The 18,907-nt window shown below is 39.7% G+C and overlaps 1 protein-coding gene across 3 annotated transcripts in view; it reads left to right on the top strand.

The window, feature by feature from the left end:
* Window positions 1-286: 286 nt before the first annotated feature.
* The window catches only part of Pls3 (plastin 3), an 85,952-nt gene continuing 67,331 nt past the window's right edge, over window positions 287-18,907 (top strand). For 2 of the 3 annotated variants that reach the window (XM_090326934.1, XM_090326942.1), the window contains exon 1: window positions 289-381. The gene's annotated coding sequence lies outside the window, so the exon portion shown is untranslated. Of the gene's footprint in view, window positions 382-18,907 lie in introns of all 3 variants that reach the window. The other variant, XM_090326938.1, reaches the window with a different exon arrangement.

Consider the following 18,907-nt stretch of genomic DNA (forward strand, 5'->3'; position numbering starts at 1 on the left):
TTTACACATTTCCATCTCTTTTTTTGAACATGTACTGCACGCTAAGCACTGTGAAGTTACATCTACTTAGCTCAAGTAGAGAGGGGAGAATCAGCATCAACCATTTAAAATTCCCATTCCGCCAGAGTGCCCATCCCAGTGCCTGTTCCCTCAGTTCCCCACCCAGTTGATGTGACAGGCTCACCGCCCAATCCCCTTTCAGGTTCCCAGGCGGACTGCTAGCACCACCAGACCAATGGCGGCAGCCGAAGGGCCGAGCGGGGCTGGAGGGAGGGAGCGCTGGCTTTAGAACCTCAGCCGCAGAGCCTGAGAGGAGCAGAAGTTGTCTGAGTGCGTGGTGGGCGGCTGTAGGGGCCAGACCCGGGATCTCGGCGACTTTACGTAAGTGTTTGCTTGCGCTGGCGAGCCTGCAGGGGAACGGGTTTCCTGGGCGTGGGCACGATTGGGTTTTCGGCGCAGCATCTCCCGGAACCTCTGCCGGAACGTGCCTTGGACCAGTAGAGACAGGGGTTGTGCACGGCGGGGATGGGAAGGTGGGAGAGATTAGAGCTGGACCCTTTAGGTGCCATGGGGAACCATCGCAAGAAGTATGGGTGGGAGTGATTGAGGTTCCCCATTATCCCCTCCGGCCCCTACTTTTTGTGTTAGTTACTCTGGAAGATGGAGCTTGTTTTTTTTTTTTCTCTCTCTCTCTCGTTACTCTTAACTTGTTGCCCACCTCGGGATGGAGTCCTCGACGCCAGTCTTTGCCACCGATTCCTCTACAGCGCACCTACGTCCCTGGACTAGAAAACCAAGCTCCCTAACTTCCCTCTGCTGTCTTTTCCCACATACTGCCACCCCCCCCCCCACCGCCCTCCTGCCGCTGGACTCAGGAAATCCCGGAGCCGGCTGCGGGGCGACGCCTCCAGCTCCCGCTGCTTTGGCTGTGGTTGACCCGGGCGTAAAGCCGCCGACCCCAGAGTTCCAAGCGGGGCGGGGCCGGGGCCGGGCTGTGGAGGCGCCGGGGTAGGAACCTCGCTCTTGCTGCCTGCCTTTTTGCCGGCTTCCCTCCCTGGCTATGACCGAGGCTGTCTCGATCGCCCAGCGTCTCCCTCCCTATGAGTAAGCACTTTTTCCCCCTTGTAGATTCGAACACCTCTGGCCCAACAAGGCAGTAGTACCTTTCCGTTCTCCTCTTCCCCCAGAGGCGCGCGACGACTTGGCTTCCTTCTTCGTCCTTAGGCTGTGCAGCCGAAGCGGGAGGTCACGGTTGCAGCACCCGAAAAGATCCTTTGAGGACGGGTGTCTCGGGACACTGAGCCCCAAGGAGTGGCTGCAGAGAATTAGGGTCGACCCTTCCCCAGTACATCTGCACTTGTCGGTGTTTACTTTTTTTCCACCTACAGTTCTTAAGCGCTCTATCCAGACGCCCAGACATACCGACCATCCCCCCACCCCCCGCCCTGGCTTTTAGCCAGTCCCCTAGTACTTGCCGTCGGCGCTCTAGTGTTCCTGCGGGTTCTGATCCCCGCCCCCCATGCATCCCCTGGCCCTCACCCAAACTATAGCCTAATGAGGAGATGAGGTAGGCTTACTACCAATGTAACACATTGCATCCGTAAGACAACTTCTTGTATCTCACCTAACTCTGTACCACACCCTGGGGTTGTGGGCCAAACCGCAACTAAGTTTGGAGAGCTTTACCATTTAGGTGCAGTGTGAACGCATGCTGGCAGTGCCTGGTCTGTTGTGCTGGATGAGCAGGAGAAAATGTTAAGGCTGGTGACTATGGATAGAAAACGTGGAAAAAAATAGGGGAAAAACAACCAACTACTGAGCAGTAAACATGTAATCCACTTCGTTGTCACTACATATTTAGGAGGCCTTAAGTTTGATCCTGGAGATGACAGTGTAAATTAATTACAAGTAAGTCGTCGGCAGCCATCCCACGCATACTTATTGGCATGATAAGCCTTAAAGTCTCTTTAACGTCCCCAGGGTAATAGTCTTATGATGTCTTTTGATTATAAAACGCGACCATAATAGCCGAGGCCCATATTTCAAAAATTGACTCTACCAAAAAGACGTGTAGGTCAATAGCCTCCCTTTGAGGGAGTTCTACTCCGATTTAACTGTGAATTTGCAGTTCCGATTTTATTCCAAATAAATGCAAGAGTGTTTTTTAAAGTAAGCACTCCAAATAATGTTGAGACATAACTCTTTTCCCTTGCAACCTCATTATGGCTTTTCTAACAAAAAAACATGATTATTTTCTAGGAAAGTCAACCTTTTACTCCTGCCCCATTTCCTTCCTCAATGTTACATAAAAAGTCATAGCCCATAAGATAGTGTTTAAGAGTAATAAGCACTACAATATTGATTGGCATTGTGTTTAATATTTTAATGGAACCATTCTCTACTGCGGACATCTATCTAAAATGATGGAAAATTCCTGGATTAGAATTAACAGTTGTGAATAGGAATTAATTGGCTTAGAAATAGCACATAAACAATTCTCACTAAAATTTGACCAATAAAGTTGGTTGAGTTTGCTGGTCTGAGGTTCCATTACAATAATGAAAGGCCTCAAAACAACTTTCACATATTGTCTGTCCATGTGGGCCAAGTTAAGGTCATTGTTGGGGAGAAACGTGGCAGTGTTGCTATTTAAATACCAATTTACATAAATTGCCCAATATAAAAACAGGCATCTCTGAGGTTATGACTGTAAAACCATTCCTTATTTGCAAAAATGCATCCAGTTGATAGATTAAATTTATTCTTTTTTCTGTGTGTTTGTGCCTATTCTTTTTTCTGTCTCTGTGTGACTGTCCTGGGGCTTGAATTTAGAGCCTGGATGTTTGGTGGTTAATTGGACATAGTCTTACAGACTTTCCTGTGGAGGCTGCCTTTGAACCCTTTTCTGTCTGGGCTACCTTCAAACGTTGATCCTCCCATCTCAGCCTCCCCAGTAATTAAGATTATAGGTGTGACCCACCCGTGCCCAGAAAGATATTTAATCTATAAAATTGGGCAGAACTGGTAAGATTGAAATATGGAATATCTAAGAGGTTTGGGCTTTGAATCTTTCCTGTCCCCAACCCTTTCTGATTTGTTGGACCAGCCTCTGAATGACTGTAGCAATGCATTTTTCCTTCTGGGTCTGAGTTTCTGAGCGAGCCTAAAAACTAGGACTTTGTATAAAGTGCATTCTGGTGGCACAGATTGACTGGAAGTAGATTTAAGCAGCATCTGAACAACTGGAGTTAACTACAAGGTAGATAGACCCCCTAGTGGAAATGAGGTGGCAGTATAATTTGAGATTCAACTAATAAATGTGTACTGTTAAAAAATAAAATAAAAATGAAAGAGGGTTACTATTACCCAGCTGAGTTGCAATGGTAGGCAGCTAAGTTCTTTTGTAAACGTTAGATCAAACAAGTCAAAACAGAATATCCACTAGGTTCTACTTTCCCTTAGCTCATTGTTAAGTTCATGCCTATACATTTTAAAATCACCCTCACTATTCCTGACTTCATTTTGTAGTGGCAATTATCTAAATAACCCCAATTTTTTTAAATTAAAAATAGGAGGGCAGGGAGTTTGGCCTAGTGGTTAAAGTGCTTGACTAGCCTGCATGAAGACCCGGGTTCGATTCCTTGGTGCCACATACATACAAAAAAGCCGGAAGTGGTGCTGAGGCTCAAGTGGTAGAGCTCTAGCCTTGAGAAAGTCCAAGGACAGTGCTCAGGCCCTGAGCTCAAGCCCAGGACTGGCAAAAAAAAAATTAAAAATAGGAGGTTGTGAGTGTTTGATTCTTAATTTCTACTCTTTACTTGGCCAGATAACCACCAACTCTTTTTCCTCTTTTTCTTTCCTGGGTGAAAACTGAAATAAATTACACCCTGCCTGATGTAGTACACACAATCAACCTTGAAGTCAAAGTGTCCAATCTCAGTGCTGTGTTTTAGAGTCTAATTGCTAAAAATGACTACGTTTATGACATTTGGAGTAGAAGGGTTAGTAATACCCACTGAGTAATATTTTTAGTGAGATTAAGTCTCTTTTAAAAATGGTTTTACACACATTAGACTTGACCATGATTGTTTATACTGGAAGGATGTCAGTATCCAAGACACCATAAGAAACCCAATGAAATTTTGCTCCTAGGCAAACAGTGTGACTTAGGGAAAAGAAAACGGCTACTTGGCCATGGTGATTAAGCACTAAAATGATTCTGTTTGGTGACAATGACAGGAGAAAAGAAGCAAGTCCAGTGATTGTTATTCCATATTATTTTGGTGTCATTTATACTTGGCTCTTTACAAAGTTTGTCTATATTTGTATTAGTGCTTAGGAAAAAGGTATGAATTTACTTGTCTCTTTGATATAGCATAAACTAGATAGAATGTATCTAACAGACTTTTCTTGCTTTTATTGTTTGGCTCAGATTCTAAGAATAGCTTGTATAAAATGAGGTATGAAAATGAATGTCTCTTAATACAGGACACTTTGAGTATCTGTTTTTAGAATTATTTCATACTTGCTCATATAGCAGTTTTTTTTTCTTTTTGGGAAAGTAATGTCTAGGGCGAAAATTTGATCTGTGAGAGTAATAACACTAAGATTAGGACCCAGCTGGGTGATGTTTTGAGTCTGCATAATTACTGTAGAGTGATGTACCATGTAATATACGCTCAATGTAGTGGAGGATTCAAAAGCTTTTGGGCACATTACAGTGTTGAATGCTTTTTTAGATAGCCGTGTTCATGACTGGCTGAGTTTGGTTGTAAGAGCTTTGGTTAAAGTTATGGAAGTTGTCTCATCCTGAAATCAGTTTTAGGAGATGGTCTCATCATAGTGGGATTAATTTACAGAGGTGAGAAAGTTTCAAATGTAATAATGAATTTTAGCATATTCTTACCACTTGAAAGAAAAACATTGGTTATACATTGTTTTACTGGCAAAGAAGCATTGCTTTTATATGAAAATGGAAATATTGGGGGTTGAAATGCATGGCCTCAGAGGATTTTTTTGCCAGTCCTGGGCTTTGAGCTCAAGGCCTGACCACTGTCCTTGGACTTTCTCAAGGGTAAAGCTCTACCACTTGAGCCTCAGCACCACTTCTGGCTTTTTTTCTATGTATATGGTACCGAGGAATTGAACCCAGGTCTTTGTGCATGCTAGGAACGCACTCTACCACTAGGCCAAATTCCTGGCCCTGGCCTCAGAGGATTTGAATATTCTGATTTTTTATTTTTATTTTATTTATTTAATTTTTTTTGCCAGTCCTGGGCTTGAGCTCCGCGCCTGAGCACTGTCCTTGGACTTTCTCAAGGCTAGAACTCTACCACTTGAGCCTCAGCACCACTTCTGGCTTTTTTCTATGTATGTGGTACTGAGGAATCGAACCCGGGTCTTTGTGCATGCTAGGCAAGCACTCTGCCACTAGGCTAAACTCCCGGCCCCTCAGAGGATTTTATACATGATTGCCACTGGCTCAGAGCTTGACACCTCGAAAAGTCACCTAAAATTATTACATATATAACTAACATTGAGGATATACATGTGCCACACATGGAGCATTTACTCATTTATAAAATGAAAATTGTGCAAGGAGTTTCGCTGGCTGGAATTCTCTTTTTAAAAAATATAATTTGGAGCTGGAGTCAGGGCTTAAGGAATACAGCCCTTGCCTAGTAAGAAGGAGGCCCTAAATTCAATCTCCAATATCTGCAAAAATATAATCTGGCTGCTTTCTGTTGTATTCCTTAGTTGATTTTTCCACAGTTTTTACTTTGTGGTGCTGAAATAGAACCCAGGACCTCACAAAAACTGAGCAGTTGCAGTACCACTTAGCTATTCCTTGGTCAGTTGCTGATTTTCCAAATATGAAGCAACTGTATGTGCCTTGGTTACAAGTACATAATTTTTCAGGAAGGTCACATGACCCCCCGTGGCTTCTAACAGGCCTAATGTTAGCTCTGTCAAATACAGATACCTTTTATATCATTCCTTAAAAAGGATTTTTCATGCAATACATTTATTTTATAATATGAAAAAGCATATGTTTTCTCTTCAAAGCTTAGAAATGTTTTTGATGACAAGAAGGGAGTAGTGTTTATTGGAAAAGGCAACAAGCCTGAAGTCTGAGGTCTTTTATTCCTCTGCAGGCTGTACAGATGGGTGATTTTTCAGGAAATCACTGAAGTTCTTTGGTTATATCTGGGGCTTGCTTTATTTTTGGGCCATCTGTTTCCAATCTACTCATTTCACAGGCATGCTGAAAGGAAAAGTGAGTGATATGAAGCTTTGGGTCTTCAGCTGACAGGTGCTACATAAATTCAGTGTACTGTGCAGTACATTATAGCTACACTGAGGTTTTAATAGGAGTTCTCAGAGGAGCTGGGGTGTAGGTCAGTGGTAGAGAACATGCCTAGAATGAATCAGGCCCTGGGTTCCATCCTAAGCACAAAGAAGAAAAAATGAGGATTATTTAAATCTAACCATATTTTTTACTTGTCTGTAAAGGTTCTCCAGCTATCTAATTTTACAAGCAAAACCGAAAGAAAGCCAGACATAATGTAATGAAAAATAAGAGGTAACAAGAGAGTAAAAACCTCGACGTAATACTTTCTTATATTTCTTTCCTTGTTTTACAACCTGTTAAAGACATTCATTTAACAATTTTTCTCCCATTTTGACTAACTGCTGAGTGCTAGTTCTTTACTGGAAATCATTAGTCTAATGGTATATCCAGCAGGAGATTATGTATAAAATTGCTCATGAATATTCAGGTGTTTCCAAGATGTAGGAATGGAAAACATTCCTTAAAGAGATAATCCATAAATGTGCTATGCCATCAGCAATAGAAACAGTGGGGAGTAAATGTATATTTTCTTTGTAAAAATAAATATGCTGGACAAGATAGAGTCTGAGGAAATTTTCAATGTTTACTGAGAAATTGTTAACTTGGAATTAATCTGCAATATTTAGTGTCATTTTGCCAATTATGTGATAATTATAAGACTATCTTGTTTAATGTGCTGTTGTATTTCATTCAGATCACTGAATAATCTACCTGGAAAAAAATGGATACTGCCACTTACTTTGTGCACATATAGTTGCTAACATTTGGCTTACAGAATGTTTTATATAATTGAATAGTTGGTTATTCATTGAAAAAGTCAACCTAAACTTCTCATGCGGCTTCATGGACTTTCTCATGGTGTGTCTCTCCTTTTCCTGGTTCACCAGCCTCACTAAAGAACTTATTGATCTGGATAGTCAATAATGAACAGGAAGTGGCATGAATGGTTTGCCTTTCAAGCAATATATTTTCACTACTTTTTTCCCCTCACCTTCCTATGTCTCCTCCTCCTACCTTACCTCTCTCCCTACTTTTCACTCTTTTCCTAGTCCCCCTTGCCTCCTCTCTCTCTCTCTCTCTCTCTCTCTCTCTCTCTCTCTCTCTCTCTCTCTCTCTCTCTCTCTCTCTCTCTCTCTCTCTCTCTCTCCCCCTCTCTCCCCCTCTCTCCCTCTCTCTCCCTCTCTCTCCCTCTCTCTCCCTCTCTCTCCCTCTCTCTCCCTCTCTCTCCCTCTCTCTCCCTCTCTCCCTCTCTCCCTCTCCCCTCTCTCCTCTCTCCCGTCTCCCGTCTCCCGTCTCCCCCCCCACTCTCTTCCTCCTATTCCCCTCCTCCTGCTCCTTAGGGGTGTCTATTTGTACAGGCTGTTTTTTTTGCCAGTCCTGGGTCCTGAGCACTGTCCTTGGGCTTTCTCAAGGTTTGAGCTCTACCACTTGAGCCACAGCACCACTTCCAGCTTTTTCTATATAGGTGGTGCCGAGGAATTGAACCTGGGTCTTTGTGCATGCTAGGCAAGCACTCTACCACTAGGCCAAACTCACGGACCTGTATGTGCTTTTTCATAGCATAGATTTTTAGCATAAAATATGAGTTGTAATGGCTTTGCCATTTCAAACCTCTGTGGAATCGGGGAAGTTTCTTAACTCACTCATACCTCAACTTTCCCATGTATAAAACTGGAATAATGCCACTGTCGGTGTTATTTCTAGAATTAAATGTGAATATTTATAAAGCAAGTAGATGTTATGTGTCATTTAGTGTCTTTAATTATTGTTATCAGATTTCTCTATTCATCTTCCTTTAACCCTTTTTTCCTTGTGTAACCATTCAAAATTCAAAACCATTCAAAATTCAAAAGAACGCTTTAATTTTAGTTTTATTTAAGCACATTGTTGCTTTTACTAGGAGTATGTGGAGTATTTTAACAGTGTTCTCTGAGGAGCTTCTTTGCTTAGCTCAGAAACCTGGTTATCATTTTATTTTGTGAGGAGATTCCATTGAACATTCTAAGGAACTCACAATCAAAGGAAAATTGGAAGCATGGCTCTTAATAAGTTACAGACGCCATTATAAATTCATTGCTACTCATAAATACAGCTTAAACAGGATGAAAGGTATAATTACTGTTGATGACCAATTTGCTAGGCAGGGTGGATGATGGTATCAAGTTTTCTAATGTTTCCATAATAATAGAAATAGTAGGAATGTGACTGGTACAAAGTTTGCTTTTGACAAAAACTAAAAGGTAGAAACAGGAAAATTGATCAGTGAAAACTTTAAATACAGAAGAAAGGGGTTATAAACCAAATATCTTTTCAAGATGACATGGGTGAATTCAAACTATTTTAATCTGCTTGCTTTTTTCCCCCAATCCTGGAGCTTGAACTTAGAGCCTGGGTGTTGTCCCTTAGCTGCCTTTGCTCAAGCCTAATGCTCTACCACTTGAGCCACAGCACCACTTCCAGCTTTTTCTGAATAATTTATTGCAAATAAGTGTCTCATGGACTGGCCTCAAACTGTGATCTTCACATCTCAGCCTTCTGAGTAGCTAGAATTATATGTGTGAGCCACCAGCACCCAGCCCATATTAATGTTAAATTTACAATTTCCATTGCTTCCTCTAGTGGACATTTTAGAGCAAAGTCCAGGAAATAATGAAGGATATTGACACATGCAACAAATTTAAAACAGTTTAAAGTGTAATTGGGCCATTTTTTTGCAATAAAAGTTCTAAAATTTACTGTATAAAATAATTTATTTTATAGTTTAAAAACAGGCTCATATTGTCCTGAAGTGTAGTTGACAATATTGACAGATTCACATGTTCAATAAGTATAAGCTAGTCCTAGTTGGACCTCAAAAGATAGAGTAAGCTAAAATTTTTGGAGGTAAAAATGGCAGGAGAAAATACTCCCTGCCTATGGATTTGTATAAGGATGACTGGAACTTGGATATGTGAAGTTAAATAGTTGAAAACATGTGCTGTTTAAAAGAAGCCTGTAGGCCATCGACAAATGGAAATAAAACTGAAGAAAACTTCAAAGCGTTGTACCCAGATTTCTAAAGTATATATTGAAATGATATTAATTACACACAGAGAAGTATTTTGCCAAGGAAGTGAGGACCACTGATGAGCCTTGCATGTGAATGTTTTCATCATTCATTCAACTAATAAGGTTTTTAGTCAAATACTATGCACCAGTAGTTCATACTTGTAATTCCAGCTACTCAGCAGGCCAAGATCTAAAAGTCCATGAGACTTAAATTAAGTACCAAAAAGCCAGAAGTGGAGGTGTAACTCAAATGATAGGGTGTTGGGGGCCGAGCAATGCCATTCTAATAATTTTCTGCTGAGACCTGTAGTAGCGGTAAACAAGTGGACCTCTTTATCCTGCCCACCTGTTGTGCTGATAGGCTCCGCACCCAATATAAGGAGGGGAGTTTTAGAGAGATTCCTGCCTTGATGAAGCTGCATGGCGTTTCTGTTCGTGCTCCGGAGAAGCAAGGCTGAGTGCGGGAGGACAGTGGGCCCTCTCCTCTCGCGACTTGGACTGGTTGGGGTGTGCTTTTCCCCATCCCTCCTCAAGAGGGCCTGGGGACGAAGGACCCCGACAGTAGGGCTCTATCCTTGAGCAAAAAGGCACAGAGACAGCATCCGGGTCCTGAGTTCAAGTCCTAGGACTGACACACAAATGCTACAATGGAGAAAATGTATTTAAATGTGGCCTTTTTTCTTAAAATAATTTCTAAATTTAAACCTTCTGTGGACAAAGACATTCATTTATCACCCAACATAATCAAATCTAAACTAAGAACCAATCACATTTAAACATTGTTATTTCTTTGCAGTAATTATTGCATCCTAAAAAAGAGCCCACTATGAGTTAATTTAACTTAAATAGAACATTGCTCAGCATATAAATGAAGGTCAGCAGACACCAGTGTCTTGGAATAAAATAGTCCTTTGGCAAGAAAAGGAGCCACACCCCATTTAGTTTTTGCAAAAATAAAATTCTTTCCAACTTTACCAAATTGTACATATTGCGCACAGCATGTACTTTTGCAGTAGTTGGTTCTGCAGCTGTGGCAAAATCCATGAATGCAGAAGCCAAAAAACCATGTACATCCAGCTCTCAGAACTTATATAGTAGTTTCTTGAGCTTTTATTGGAATCAGCAGAAATGGCAAGAAACTACAAATATAGTCGATGCCTTAATTTCCTGATTGAACTTCATAATTTGTCACAGACACAAAACTGGGCTCTAAACCATGAGATTTCAAGTGTAACAATTTTTTTTAGTTTGATAGGAAGGGATCTATGCAATGTACCGTGTCTGTTGTATGTGGTTCTCTTCAAGGGCAGTAATACATTCTTGCCATGTATCACTGGGAATGAGGAAATGAATCCCTCTATTCTCCGAATTTCTTCACAGTGGACCAGTCCATAGCAAGTCTAAATCTCCATGTACAAAAGTCATCCTTCTATATGCAGAGGCAGTTGGTTCCAGGAACTCCCTGAGTTATCAAGAGTCATGTATGTTTAAGTTCCCTAGGAACTTAAAACTGGGTAATATTTGTACATAATCTACTTATGTTCTTCCACGTACTTTGTTTTGTGTGCTATTAAGAATGGAGCCCAAGGTCTGGTGGGTACTAAACATACTCTTGTCACTGAGCCACACTCTCAACCCAACCCTGTACAGTTCAGTCATCTGTAGATTAATCAATATGAAGTACAATATAAAAGCTATCTAGAGAGTTGGTATATACTGTATAGTTTGGGGAATAATGATAAAAAGTATACCTCTTCAGTGCAACCAGATTTTTCCTTTCCCTGAATATATTCTGCTGATTTTTGAATCTAACCATGGTTATGGAGTCCTTGGATACAGAAAGAATATATATATATATATATATATATGAAAGAATGAAAATTAAATGGTCACGAATCATCCTTTTTGATAGATTAATGAACTCTTTTGGGAGCAGGAATATGAGAATGAGGAATTATCCAATAGCCATAGAAAAAATAACTCCAGTTTCAATTACAGCATCACTGCCCTCCAATCTCTGGCATCACTACAGCCCCTGGCTCTGCCATTTATCTTCTGTGTTCAACCCACAAAAAAAAATTGCTGGAGCCAGGCACTTTACTGTTACTAGAAGTTAGAATAAACAACATAGTCCTTGAAAGAAGGGAGAGGTAGGCCTCACGTAAGAGAGGAAGCTGGGAAGTAAAGTCTGTGAGACTTTTATCTCCACTAAACTACCAAAAAGCCAGAAGTGATGCTGTGACTCAAATGGTAGAGTGCTTGCCTTGTGCAAAAGAAGCTTAAGGATAGGGCCCAGGCCCTGAGTTCAAGTCCCAAAACTGGCACCAAAAAATAAAACAGGACTGAAGGTCAGTGTATTTCCTGGTGACCCATTTGGAGCTTCCTGTACAATTACTTCATTCCTTTCACTGGTCTTTGTTAATTGTGTTCATTATGCCTGCACACTAAGATAAATAAAACAATGACAAATCCAGTCACTGTTTTTACAGATGAAACAACTGAGGCCTGATTTTTATTTCCCCTAGCCTACAGTGTACAAAGTCATTGGTGAAGGAGGAAGTCTCCATTATTGGCAAACCTGATTTTAGTAATGGAACTAATGCACCAATTTTCTCTCTGTACATGCCAATATTACAACCAGGATCCAATAATGTTTCCTAGCAGTGCCTCTTGCTCCCTGAATCAGTTTATACTAACTAGTATTTTCATTCAGCTATTAACAAGATGGCAGGGGATATGCCATGTCATTAACATCTCCATGAACTTTCCAAAACTCAGCATCTGGCAGCTCTTCTTAAGCTAATGGAAATGCATTAGCAATAGCAGTACAGTGAGTGGAAAACTATTTTTCTAGGTCATATCTTTAATCTGGAGTTCTAGTGTTGCAACAAAACTGATGTTAAAGCATTTCCTATATGAAAACATATCCCAAAGACTGGCAAAACTTGAATTCTATTGTACTCATTACTTGATTCATGATTCATGTAACAATAACCCCTCTGAATATCAACTCTATAACAATAAAATAAATATAAATAAATGAAAAACTTGAATTCTAATATATTGAAAATATAAAGTTTTATCATTCCTGATTTCTTCTAAATTAGATTTTGTTATGCTCCTAAGAGTCAATTACTCTTCTTAGTTTTGTCAGTAGTGGGGCTTGAACTCTGGGCCTGAGCACTGTCCCTGAGCTTTTCAGCTCAATGCTAGCTCGCTACCACTTGAGCCACAGTACCACTTCTGGTTTTCTGGTGGTTAATTGGAGATAGAAGGCTCACGGGGAGTTTTCTGTCCAGGATGGTTTCAAACCACGATCCTCAGATCTCAGCCTCCTGAGTAACTAGGATTATAGTTATGAGCCACCAGCACCTGGCAACAGTCAATTATTAGAAAGAGAATTAGAAAGTGTGTGTGTGTGTGTGTGTGTGTGTGTGTGTGTGTGTGTGTGTGTGTGTAAGTAAGTAAGTGAACCGATAATGTTGGATAGAACTCACGGCCTAATCACTGTCCCTTAGCCTTTTCACACAAGGCTGAAGCTCTACCAGTTGAGCCACAGCTCTCCTTGTATCTCTTTGGTAGTTAATTGGAGATAAGTGTATTGCAAACTATCCTCAGCCTCCTGAATAGCAAATATTGCAGATGTGAGCCGTCAGTTGCCCAGCACAAAAGCTTTAAAAAGAGAATATTTTATATTTTCAGGCTTAGATTATTCTACAGAATCAAATTGTAAATATTATAAAAATATTTACTAAATTCCTTGACTTTAAAGAACACTTGAAAATTTACTGTCAGGTTAAAAAAAGACTTCTTGGCTAAAAAATGTTAAAACTCTACCTGTTTTGGAGTGAAGGAAAATGAAATATGATTTCATTTTTCTTAAGATAAAACTTTTCTAACTTTTTTGTTTAATGATTTGGGGTGAAAGACACAAACAAAAAACTTTTGATTGTTTTTTCCTGGCTGTTTATATTCAAAAGTAGCTTATAATTGGGGCTAGGAATTTGGCCTAGTGATTGTGTGCTTGTTTAGCATGGATGAAGACCTGGGTTCGATTCCTCAGTACCATATACATAGAAAAAAGCGAGAAGTGGTGCTGAGGCTTAACTGGTAGAGCTCTTTCCTTGAGAAAGCCCAAGGACACAGCTCAAGCCCTAAGCTCAAGTCCAGGACTGGTAATAAATAAATAAATAATAAATAAACAAAAGTGGCTCATAACTAATATATCATTGACTGATAACAGGAATATAGAATTAGGTGGTTTGTTTTGAGGAAGAGAAATACGAAGAATCACAGTTCGTAGGTACTACCCTAAGTATAAGTAGCAGTACTGTAGTTTGAACTCAAGCCTTTATATTTGATGTGTAGGTAGGTACTCTACCACCTGAGCCATGTCTACAGCCTCTTTTTTTGCTTTGCTTGCCTTTGAAAGAGGCTCTAGATTAAACTCTGAACTTCCTATTTATGTTCTATACCGTTGTTAAATGGCAAGCATGCACCAATATGCTGAACCTTTTCTGTAGAGAGAGAATCTTGTGAACTTTTGCCTGAGCTGGCCTGGAACCTCAGTCCCAAGTAGCTGGGATTATAGCTATGAGTCACTGGTACCCAGCTGTAAATTCTTGAAATCAGTGAGTTCTCCAAGCTGGTGAACTTTAGAACAGTTTATCCCATCTGGAGAGATGTGGTAAAGGCTTTATTTTGCAAATTTCTGACATGAAAGGATGGGGGATGGGAAAGACACTGATTACTCCTGCATGGCTGACTTTTTTCTAATAATGTGATTTTTTTTTAGCATGTGAAGACCCCCAAATCCCTTTGATTAGTGGCAAAATTCATTCTAATCATTCCCTATAGTTGTACCAATTTGCCAAATAAAATACCCAGCTGAACAAGACTACTCAGTTACAACACAGCATGTTAACTTGAGCAAGCATATTGTTACATTTATGCATGCTATTCTATCTTCAAATACAGTGAGCCATCTCAGCAAAAATAAGTAAAATTTGTAAGACTTTCTCCCTACATTTGAATAGTAAGGGCATATAATCACCAAGATATTTTTGCAGCCAATCTTAAGGATAAATCTACATTGTGTTCAAGATTCTGTGTTGGGCCAAATTTAACAATGACCATTATGTGTAGAAAATAGCAACCATTGTTGCTGAACTAAGCCCTCTGGAGATTAAACAAAAGTGAATTAAGCTAACAAAACCTTCATGGCAGCATAACCAAATAAAATGACCAGAGAAGAGACGGTTAGAAATAGCACGGTAGAATTGATTAATTATACCTGGTACAGCAATCCTGAGCTCTATGTAAAGCTGAAGACTGCTGGTCAGCATGAGTAGTTCTCAAAAATGCATCCAGTTTTGGATTTCTCAGGCATATTTGTGGAAGTGCCTAATAAATATTCAGGAGATGCAAAATGGGCCTGTGATTGCCAACCCCCCACTGAAGAAGAGTGAGTTTGTTTTGTGTTTCCAGCATGTGTACGTATTTGCAAGAATTCTATGGAGAATTGGACACCTAGTAAGGTTTTTGAAGTGAACATTGGCAATCTTCAGGGTGTTTTATTAGAAAATCAGGCAACACTTTTTCTCCGTAAACTTTCAGTAACAGCAAATTCAGAAATATTTTTATATGCAAATAGATCTGAAGCACCTCCTGGGTGCATTTAACACTTTGAGGTGATGGCAGCATCTGGTAACAAGTAGAAACCTGAGCTTCAAGTTACGCTTTGCTGGAGTTAGTCATTTAAAGGGGGTTTTGTAGGCTTCCTAAGAACTGACAAGGTTAATCTTGGAATAGGACAAACCCACAGGAAATGCTTTTGAACGTTGCTTTTGTTGTTCTTGGTGAGGTGAAATACTAGTCATTTTAAAGTTTGGAAACTAAAGCAGTGGTGTATTGATGGCTATATAAGATTTTTTTTCTTTTCCCTTTTTGTGATGCAAGTTTGATTTGCTGAGGGCTTAATTTTGTGCCAGGAATTGTTTTAAATGTTAAAAAAAATGAAAAATAAACAGAGGAAACAAAATCACTGCTCTTGTATAGTGTGATAAATCTATGTTATAGAGGAGTTTAAACTCCTTTGGTGGTATTATTCAGCTTTTATTGAAAGAGACTTGAGAAGTCTAGTACATTTTGTATGATTTCAATAGGGAGACATCAACCAGGCTCTAGTGGCTCATGTCGGTAAATCTTAGCTATTCAGGAGGCTGAGATCTGAGGATTGTGTTTCCAATCTAGCCAGGGCAGAAAACCCATGATATTGTTACCTTTAGTTAACCACTAAAGTTAACCACTAGTAGCTCAAGTGATAAAGCACTAGGTTTCATCATAAAAGCTCTCGGACAGTGCCTAGTACATAGGCCCTCAGTTCAAGACCCAGTCCCAGTACCTTCCCTCCTCCAGAAAAGGGGAAAAATGAACAAATTGTTTGCAATGCGGAGCAACACATTAGAAGCTTCTCATATTTTCTTCCATCTTAAATTTCCTGAATCAGTGTTGATGCTTAGACTGCTTAAGTAGCTGAGAAATGTTTTCAGTTTTAACTTTTGGATTTATCTTTACAATGGGCTAAATTTCTATGGAGGAGTGGAAGGACATGGAGTCCAGACTAATGCAAAATCACAGACATTGGTAAATGGACCTTCTGTTCTGTGAAAAAAAGGAATGATAAAAATCTTTACATGTATTTCATGCACACTATGGAAAATGGGCATATGGTTTGGTTATTTTTGCCTGTGTGAGTAGTACAAGAGCTGACTCAAAGGAGATGACATAGAGGTTCCTACCCTAAAGTGAAATCTGATGACGGGCTGTGGTGGAAAAATGATGTGGTCATGGCCATATTTGCTCACAACTCTTAATTCATTTCCTTTTATAGAGGAAAAACCAAGGAAAGGCTTACTACTTTATTATTTTTAAGATACCTTTTTATACTTTTCTTGCTCATAGCATTTCCCCCTATTTCTTAAAATTCCATTATAATGATTTACAGCTCAGTTGCTCAAGCTGTGCCTTTTATAGTCAAGAATCCGGTAGGGTGGTCAGAATGGACGTATCATACCCTTTTCAAGGAGTTAGTATCACTAATTCATCTTCATGCTATGAACATGTTTCATGGTTCTTCTGAGTCCTTATGTTGTCTAATTCATCTTCATGCTATGAACATGTTTCATGATTCTTTTGAGTCCTTAGGTCGTCTAATCATGCCTTTTCTAAACCATGCTCAACCAGTGTTTATCTGTCGGATGAATATAAGCCAGGAATTTGTTGTTGTTTTCCAAATACAAAATACTTGCATAGAAATTTTAAAAGCTCAATGTTAATAAATTCTTTAATACAAAAGAAAGAAATTTTAAAAGCTTACTTTTTGTTTGTTAAGCATGACATTTGAAATATGATGTAAAAATCAATGTTAATAAATTCTTTAATAAAAAATAAAAAGCTTACTTTTGTTGAAATGTTCAAGCATATATAAAGTAAATCAGTTTGATGAAGCTCCTAGTTGTATGTGTGTGTACTTTCACTTTCAAACCCATTCTCTGCTGCTTTCCACAAGAAAAGGGAAATTCTTGCTGCTTATCAAAGAAAAATCTGCTTTGCTATATATAAGCTGGATATCAAGTTATTTTGGAACAAATTTGTCTATGCCTATCCTGGGGATTGAATTCAAGGTCTGGCCTCTGTCCCTGAGTTTCTTTTGCTCAAGGATAGCATTTAACCACTTCTACCACAGTGCCACTTCCAGATTTTTGGTGATTAATTAGAGATAATAATCTCAAGGACTTCCCTGGGTTGGCTATCTCAGCCTCCTGACTAGCTATGATTATTGGCATGCACTACTGGCATCTGGCTCTTGAAAAGCTCTTTGAGATCTTTAGATCCTACCTCCCCTCAATATTGAGGAGCTGCTAAGGTAGTAGGATTTTTTTGCCATATCCTTTCCTTTCCTCCCCTCTCCATTTCTCTTCCCCCCCCTCTACACTTTTCTGCTCCCTCATCACTTTCTTTTTTTGGTGCTTGTCCTGGGGTTTCAACATGGGGCATGAGCACTATTCCTGAGCTTCTTTTTCTCAAGGGTAGCACTCTACCACTTTGAGCCACAGCTCTACTTCCAATTTCCTGGTGGTTTATTGGAGATAAGAGACTTACAGACTTTCTTGCCTGCCTTTCTTTAAACCATGATCCTCAGATCTCAGCCTCCTGAGTAGCTAGGATTACAGGTATGAGCCACTAGTTCCTTTCAGTTTTTAAATGAGACTTTCAGAATAGAAAGGTGTAGAACATATGAATTATTTCTTTTTTAAATTTATTTTTATTGTGATTAATGGAAGGGTTACATTATATTCACCAGATAGAATGTGCATAACTTCACAAACATTAATACCCTTTCTTATGACATGGTCCCCATTTCCCTCCCACCCTCCCTCCGCTTATCTTGATTTCCCCCCTTCCCTATCCAATTTCAAATAACCAATTAAGCACATATAAAATATATCAGATAACAAGGTGAAATACTGTAACAATATGAAATAACCAAGGGACAGCAAAAGAGATGAGAGATAACAGTACATTAAGGACAACACTCACTCATTATATGGCTTTTGTTTCTATATCCTGGAGGTCCTTACATTTAGTGTCATACTATTTGGCCTAATGTCTCTAGATTTTGTTCTATTGTAAATCTCTATTAGCTATGAACTGAGCCCAGATGTCTTTTGTTAGATCAATCCCTACCCCATGTGTAGTTTAGTTAATGATTTTTGGAGAAGTCATACTTCATATTGTTTTTGAAGTCATTTATAATGACCATAGGGGGCAGGAGGACCCTGAATTGGAAGCCATTGTAAGCTACGTGTTAAGACCCTGTGTCAAAAGAGAAAAAGTCCTCAATTTATTTTAAAGTTTAGTTTCTTATGCAAAAACCCCCACAAAACACATAATTTAAAGTCAGAAAAAAAGACCTATTTAATTTAAAAGTTTGAGCTGGGTGCTGGTGACTCATGCTTGTGATCTTAGCTACTCAGCAGGCTGAGATCTGAAGATCACAGTATGAAGCCAGCCTGGGCAGGAAAGTCCGTGAGATTCTTATCTCCAAGTAACAACCAAAACCCAGAAATGGAGCTGTGGTTTAAGTGGTAGAATGCTAGCCCTGAGTACAGAATCTCAGGAACAATACCCAGACCTTGAGTTTAACTCCTAGGACTGGCACAAAATAAAATTATAGGATTTGGGGTATAGCACAGTGGTAGAGTTTGCCTTGTGTAAAGGCCCTGGGTTCCATCACCAACATTATAAACAAAAGAAAACAGAAACCAGATCTACTTGCTTGTTGAAATTGAGATATTTATGCAACATGAAGTCTGTGTACCTAATACTGCTTCTGGTTTAACTTTACTATCCAGTATGATTCAGAATTTTACCAGCAGCTGCCTGCTGTTAACTTGGCACTTCTGTTTGTTAGATATCTGTGTTTTCTTGTTTTTTATGTTTTAT

Source organism: Megascapheus bottae, chromosome X, assembly GCF_031878675.1.
Source record: "Megascapheus bottae isolate mThoBot1 chromosome X, mThoBot2.hap1, whole genome shotgun sequence".
Classification (NCBI taxonomy): domain Eukaryota; kingdom Metazoa; phylum Chordata; class Mammalia; order Rodentia; family Geomyidae; genus Megascapheus; species Megascapheus bottae.